Here is a 6,916-nt window from a genome sequence, read left to right on the forward strand (position 1 = left end):
CCTGCTTCCTCCGTTTCAGCGGGTACCTTTTTTCAGGGTTGCTTTTTCACCGGGTCTCCTCGCCATTGTAGTTTTTTTATTTTATTTTATATTTTTGCTTAATGATTGCCACCTGAGGTAGCCTCTGTGGCCCATCTTCGTCAGTTTCAGAGTGTGGATTTCTCCGTGCTGCTTTTTCCCCAGGTCTCCACGCCCTTGTGTGTTTCTTTTGCTTAACGATTGCCACCTGAGCTAGTCTCTGTTGCCCATCTTTGTCAGTTTCAGAGGGTAGATTTCTCAGTCTTGCTCTTTCCCAAGTTCTGCACGCCCTTGTGTGTGTGTGTGTGTGTGTGTTTTTTTTTTTTTTTTTTTGCTCAAATATTGAACCAAAGCTAGCATCTGTTGCCCATCTTCGGCAGTTTCAGAGGGTAGAATTCTCAGTGTTGCTTTTTCCCCAGGTCTCCACGCCCTTGTGTTTCCCTTTTGCTTAAAGATTGCCACCTGAGCTAGCCTCTGTTGCCCATCGTCGTCAGTTTCAGAGGGTACATTTCTCAGTGCTGCTTTTTCCCCAGGTCTCCACGCCCTTGTGTGTTTCTTTTGCTTAACGATTGCCACCTGAGCTAGCCTTTGTTGCGCTTCTTTCTCAGTTTCTGAGGGTGGATTTCTCCGTGTTGCTTTTTCCCCAGGTCTCCACGCACTTCCTTTTATTTTTCCTTAAAAATTGCCACCTGAGCTAGCCCGTGTTGCCCATGTTCGTCAGTTTGAGAGGGTGGATTTCTCAGTGTTGCTTTTTCCCCAGGTCTCCACGCCCTTGTGTGTTTCTTTTGCTTAACGATTGCCACCTGAGCTAGCCTCTGTGGCCCATCTTCGTCAGTTTCAGAGGGTAGATTTCTCAGTGCTGCTTTTTGCCCAGGTCTCCACGCCCCTGTGTGTTTCTTTTGCTTAACGATTGCCACCTGAGCTAGCCTCTGTTGCCCATGTTCGTCAGTTTCAGAGGGTGGATTTCTCCGTGCTGCTTTTTACCCGGGTCTCCACGCCCTTGTGTCTTTCTTTTCTGCTTAAAGGTTGCAACCTGAGCTAGGGTCTGTTGCCCATGTTCCTCAGTTTCAGAGGGTGGATTTCTCCGTGCTGCTTTTTACCCGGGTCTCCACGCCCTTGTGTGTTTCTTTTGCTTAACGATTGCCACCTGAGCTAGCCTCTGTGGCCCATTTTCGTCAGCTTCAGAGGGTGGATTTCTCAGTGTTGCTTTTTCCCCAGATCTCCACGTCCCTCAGTGTGTGTGTGTGTGAGTGTGTGTGTTTTCTTTGCAAGATTGGCACTTGAGCTAACGTGTGTTGCCAGTCTTTGTCAGTCAGAGGCTAGATTTTTCAGTATTGCTCTTTCCCAAGGTCTCCACTCCCTTGCTCTTTTCTTTCTTTCTTTCTTTCTTTCTTTCTTTCTTTCTTTCTTTCTTTTTGGCTTAAATATTGTCACCTGAGCTAGGCTCTGTTGCCCTGCTTCCTCCGTTTCAGCGGGTACCTTTTTTCAGGGTTGCTTTTTCACCGGGTCTCCTCGCCATTGTAGTTTTTTATTTTATTTTATTATTTTGCTTAATGATTGCCACCTGAGGTAGCCTCTGTTGCCCATTTTCGTCAGCTTCAGAGGGTGGATTTCTCAGTGTTGCTTTTTCCCCAGGTCTCCACGCCCTTGTGTTTTCCTTTTGCTTAACGATTGCCACCTGAGCTAGCCTCTGTTGCCCATGTTCATCAGTTTCAGAGGGTAGATTTCTCAGTGTTGCTTTTTCCCCAGGTCTCCACGCCCTTGTGTGTTTCTTTTGCTTAAAGATTGCCACCTGAGCTAGCCTCTGTTGCGCTTCTTTCTCAGTTTCAGAGGGTAGTTTTCTCAGTGTTGCTTTTTTCGCCAGCTCTCCACGCCCTGGTGTCTTTCTTTTCTGCTTAAAGGTTCCAACCTGAGCTAGCGTCTGTTGCCCATGTTCCTCAGTTTCAGAGGGTGGATTTCTCCGTGCTGCTTTTTACCCGGGTCTCCACGCCCTTGTGTGTTTCTTTTGCTTAACGATTGCCACCTGAGCTAGCCTCTGTTGCGCTTCTTTCTCAGTTTCTGAGGGTGGATTTCTCAGTGTTGCTTTTTCCCCAGGTCTCCACGCCCTTGTGTGTTTCTTTTGCTTAACGATTGCCGCCTGAGCTAGCCTCTGTGGCCCATTTTCGTCAGCTTCAGAGGGTGGATTTCTCAGTGTTGCTTTTTCCCCAGGTCTCCACGTCCCTCAGTGTGTGTGTGTGTGTGAGTGTGTGTGTTTTCTTTGCAAGATTGGCACTTGAGCTAACGTGTGTTGCCCATCTTTGTCAGTTTCAGAGGCTAGATTTTTCAGTATCGCTCTTTCCCAAGGTCTCCACTCCCTTGCTCTTTTCTTTGTTTCTTTGTTTCTTTGTTTCTTTCTTTTTGGCTTAAATATTGTCACCTGAGCTAGGCTCTGTTGCCCTGCTTCCTCCGTTTCAGAGGGTACCTTTTTTCAGGGTTGCTTTTTCACCGGGTCTCCTCGCCATTGTAGTTTTTTATTTTATTTATTTATTTTTTTGCTTAACGATTGCCACCTGAGCTAGCCTGTGTTGCCCATGTTCGTCAGTTTCAGAGGGTAGATTTCTCAGCGTTGCTTTTTCCCCAGGTCTCTACGCGCTTGTGTGTGTGTGTGTGTGTGTGTGTGTGTGTGTGTTCTGCTTAAAGATTGCCACCCGAGCTAGCCCCTGTTGCCCATCTTCGTCAGTTTCAGAGGGTAGATTTCTCAGTGTTGATTTTCCCCCAGTTCTCCACGCCCTCGTGCTTTTTTTTTTTTTTTTAATTTCCTTAAATGTCGGCACCTCAGCTAGCCTCTTTTTCCCATCTTCGTCCGTTTCAGCGGGTAGACTCTCCGCCTGCCTTCGACAGACCCTCTGCGCTTGAAAGCTTTCCTCCTCCCGTCATCACGGTCCTTCTCGGATGACGTGCCTGGTTTCGGTTTGACCGTCCCCGCCCGCCCTGATTTTCTAAGTCCTCCCGGGAGCCCCGGGGGCGCTCCGGCCGCTCCGGGAAGCGGCGGCCTCCCGGCCGCACCGGCTCAGCCCGGCCCGGGCCGACCCCTGGCCTCTCTGGGGGAACTCTCCCCGTCCCCTTCCCGGTGAGCGCCCGAGAAACCTTTTCCGGGTCCCCCTCCTGCGGCTGGGGCTGCGCCTTGGCGGCCGGGAGCCCGCGGGCGGACGCCCCGGGGCCGAGCTGGGCCGGGAGGCTGGGTCCGAGGGGGCGCCGGGACGGGATCTGGCGGCCCGGCGGCCCGGCTGTGCTCCCCGGCGGGCCCGCGCTCCGGCTCCGTCCCGCTGAGGCGGTCGCCGGTCGCCGGGTGCCACCTGGCGGCCGCTTTTATATCGTCTCTTTCCTCCGGAGCTCCGGCGACGCGGGCCAAGGGACGGGACTCGGCCGCGGTGACCGAGGCAGAGTCCCGGGAGGCCGGCGTCGCTGGCGGGATCTGGCCCGGTGGCGCCGGTGCGTGAGCGCGACGCCCGCTCGCCGGAGATTGGAGGTGCAGGCTACTGAGGGAGGTGGCTGTCGCCGCGCCGCCCGGTGCCGGCCGGGGTGTGGGGCCTCCCGGACGGGTCGACCAGCAGCCGCCGGTGCCCCTCCGTCCCCGGGAGGGGGTGGGGGGCCACCGCGGGGGAACGGGCGAGGGAACTCGTCCCGTGCCCGGCCGTCGTCCTGAGGGCGGCCCGGTGGTCGGGCCTTCCGCGTCGCCGATCCCCTTTCCGCGCCCCGCTCCGGAGGTGGGGGACCGGCCGGGGCCTTGCGGGGGAGGCCCGTGGAGGGCGCGACGGGCTCGGCCGCCGGGCTGGCCTTTTCCCCACTGGTCTTCCGAGTCGACCGGCTCTGGCGGTGGGGACCGGGCCCGGTCCTCGGATGCCTCCTCCTCCGTGGCAGTTTTTTGTCCAAGTCCCGCCCTGGAGAAGAGCGTGGACCGGCCCCGGGAGCCCTCGAGGGCGGGCCGGGGAGGGCGTCCCCGGCCGGGACGCGTGCCCGGGGTGGGTCCGGGCCGTCGGACCGGACTTCTCTCTCCGAGTTTCGCGGGTCGCGTCTTTGTCCGGAGGTGGGAGGGGGCCGGCTCGAGGCGTAGGTGGAGCCCCGGCTGAGGGACGGGAGCCACGGTCCCGCCCCGGGCCCGGTCGCCGGAGGCTCCTCCGTGGAATTCTTTTCTAAGTCCTGACCCGGCGACTCAGAGGGAGGGACCGACCGGTCCCGGCCCGCGCGGGCGGCCCGGGGAGGCTGTCCCCGGCTCCCCCTGCCGCCACGCTTCTGGGGTCGACCAGATGGCCCCGGGAGCTCCGGGCCTGGTGGCGATGGGGTCGTGCTTGGGGTCTGGTGGCCGTGGCCGTGATCCAGGGGTTCCCCTCGTGATCCGTGGGTGGGCCCCGTCTCCGGGCGCGGCGATTCTTGCCCCTGAATGGGTGGTTTTGTGCCGCCAGATAAGTGCTGACACGCTCTGCTCGGGTGACAGTCGCCCGAGAGCTTCCGGGTGCCTGGATGCGTGTGCGGGGAGGTCTCCGGGCTCTGGCCGAGAACCGGACGCCCGTTTCCACCCCCGCCGCTTGAGCCGCCCGCTGGGGCCTGCGCGCCGGCTCTTGTGCGTTCCAGGCGTCCCCGCGACCGTGGTGCCACCTCCGGTCTCTGGTACCCGAGGGCGGCGGGGTTAGGGGCGCGGGGTCCTCTACCACGTGCACTCCCTGCTGCCGGCACCCGGGTGCGGTCGCGACTTACCCCGTCCCGCCGGCTCCGTGCCAGTGCGTGTCAGGCGTTCTCGTCCTGGGGTCGTCGCCCGCGCTTGCTAGAGGAGGAGGGGGGCCGGTGAGGCTGAAGCAGGCTCCTCCGCTCGCTGTCCTCGCCGGCCTTCCCTTGCTCGGGGATCCCTCGCGTTATGCTGCTGATCGATGTGGTGATGCTGTGCTCTCCCGGGCCGGGCCTAAGCCGTGCCAGACGAGGGACGGACGTTCATGGCGAACGGGACCGCTCTTCTCGCTCTGCCCGCGGGCCCCCTCGCCCGTTCTCCCCCGCTGCGAGTGGCGTGTGGGAGGTGGCAGGGGTGCGGAATCCGGCCCGACCTCGCTCCCCCGCCCCGTGCCTTGTGGCGTGGGCGGTGTCGGGGTCTCCGTGACGCGGCGGATGCTCCGCCTGTGCCTCTTGGCTGTGTCTCGCGGGCGGCCCTCCCCACGGTGGGGCGGGCCGTGTTGCCGCCGCGCCGCGCGCCTTCTTGGACGCGTGAGCGCGCTCCCCCGGCCGTTGGCGGTGCCCCTGGAGTGTTCCAGGTCGTCCCTCAGGCGCCTGAGGCCGATTGGCGGTGTCGTTCCCTGTTCCCGTCGCCCTCCTCAGGTGACCGCTGCGCTGGTGTGTCTGAGAAGCGGGGGGTCGAGTCGGTAAGGGAGGCGTGCCCGTCCCCCTCGGGGGGGACGGGTGCCTCGTCGCCCCCCCCCACGGCGTGCCGTGTGGGGGCGGGCAGGCTCGGGCGCGTGCCCGCGTGTTCCCCTTGCTGGGGTTTCCACGCGGGTGTGGGAGTGATCGTGGCGGGCCGAGCCAGCGGCGTGATGCTGGCTCTTTGGTTGGGAGGTGCTGTTTGATCGGCACCTCCGTCCCAGTCTCTGCCTCCCTTGGTCTCGGCCTGAGGGGAGGCACTGACTTGGGAGCCGCACAGGGGCCTTTTAGATCCCTAGCTAAGCCCAGTGTGGCCGGAGATGGCGAGCCCGGGGCAGCGCGGGCTCGCGGCCCTGACCACGGACGCTCCGACTTGCTCTAGGCCTTACCTCTACCGCAGACCCCTCCTGCGTTGTGTGGCCATGGTGTCTGTAAGCGCCTTGGTGGGCCCGATGGCGGACGATGGGCGGGGGCGACACGCCCTCGGTGAGAAAGCCTTCTCTAGCGATCCGAGAGGGTGCCTTGGGGTACCGGACCCCCCAGCCGCCGCCCCTCCTCTGCGCGTAGTAGCCACGGACGCCACCACCGTGGCGCGTGGGCAGAGCCGCTCTTTGCCTACCGCGGCCGGCGCCTCCCCCCTCCGAGTCGGGGGAGGGTCACGCCCGGCCGGGCCGTCGTTGGGCGCGGGGCCGCGCGTGTGCGCGAGCGTGCGCGTGGTTCTCCCGTCGCGTGCTGGGGTGGGGAGAGGGCCCGGCCCTGTCCGGGCTCCGCCCCGCCGCGAGCGGCTGGCTCTCCGCTCGCTCCCGTCCCGAGCCGCAGCCGGTGGTGGCGTGCGGGCATGGGTGGGGGCCGCCGCCGCTCTCGGGCGCGTTCCCTCGGGACGTGGGTCCCGGAGCAGACCAGACAGGCAGACGGGTGGCTGGGTGGACGGGGCGGCCCCCGGCGGCGGGGGCGCCTCACGTAGGCCCCGGCGGTGGGGCCGGGCCCGCGGGAGGCCGAAGGGTGGCTGAGGCCGGCCGGCGTCCCAGGCGTCGTGGGACCGCCCTCGCGTGTCGTTGGCGGTGGGATCCCGCGTGTGTTTTCCTGGTGGCCCGTCCGCGCCCGAGGCCGTCCCCGGGAGCCTTCCCGCGAGCCCGCGCTCCCTCCGTCGAGGCGCGCGCCGCGCTCCCCGTTGCCGCCGGTGCTCCCCCGCCCGGGCAGACGCCTGGCCGCGCCGCCCACCGGCCGGGACCGAAATGGGCCTCGCCGCGCGGGTGTCGCCTCCGGCCACCGAGGCCGGTGGTGGCCCCGGGCGAAGTGCCCTCGGCTCCGGTTGGGTGGCGCCCGTGCGCCAGGCGCCCGGCGTGGGACGCCGGCGCCGTGTGCGGGAGAGCCCTGGCCGTGGAGGTGGGTGGTGGGGCCGAGCCCCCGTGAGCTGCGCGCGGGGCGACGGGGCCAGTCGCCGTTCCGGGCGCTGCGGGACCGCCCCTGGTGCTGGAGGCCCCTGGCGGTGAGACCCCGTGTGTGCTCAGGCGGC

Source organism: Equus caballus, chromosome 31 (genome assembly GCF_041296265.1).
Source record: "Equus caballus isolate H_3958 breed thoroughbred chromosome 31, TB-T2T, whole genome shotgun sequence".
Classification (NCBI taxonomy): Eukaryota; Metazoa; Chordata; class Mammalia; order Perissodactyla; family Equidae; genus Equus; species Equus caballus.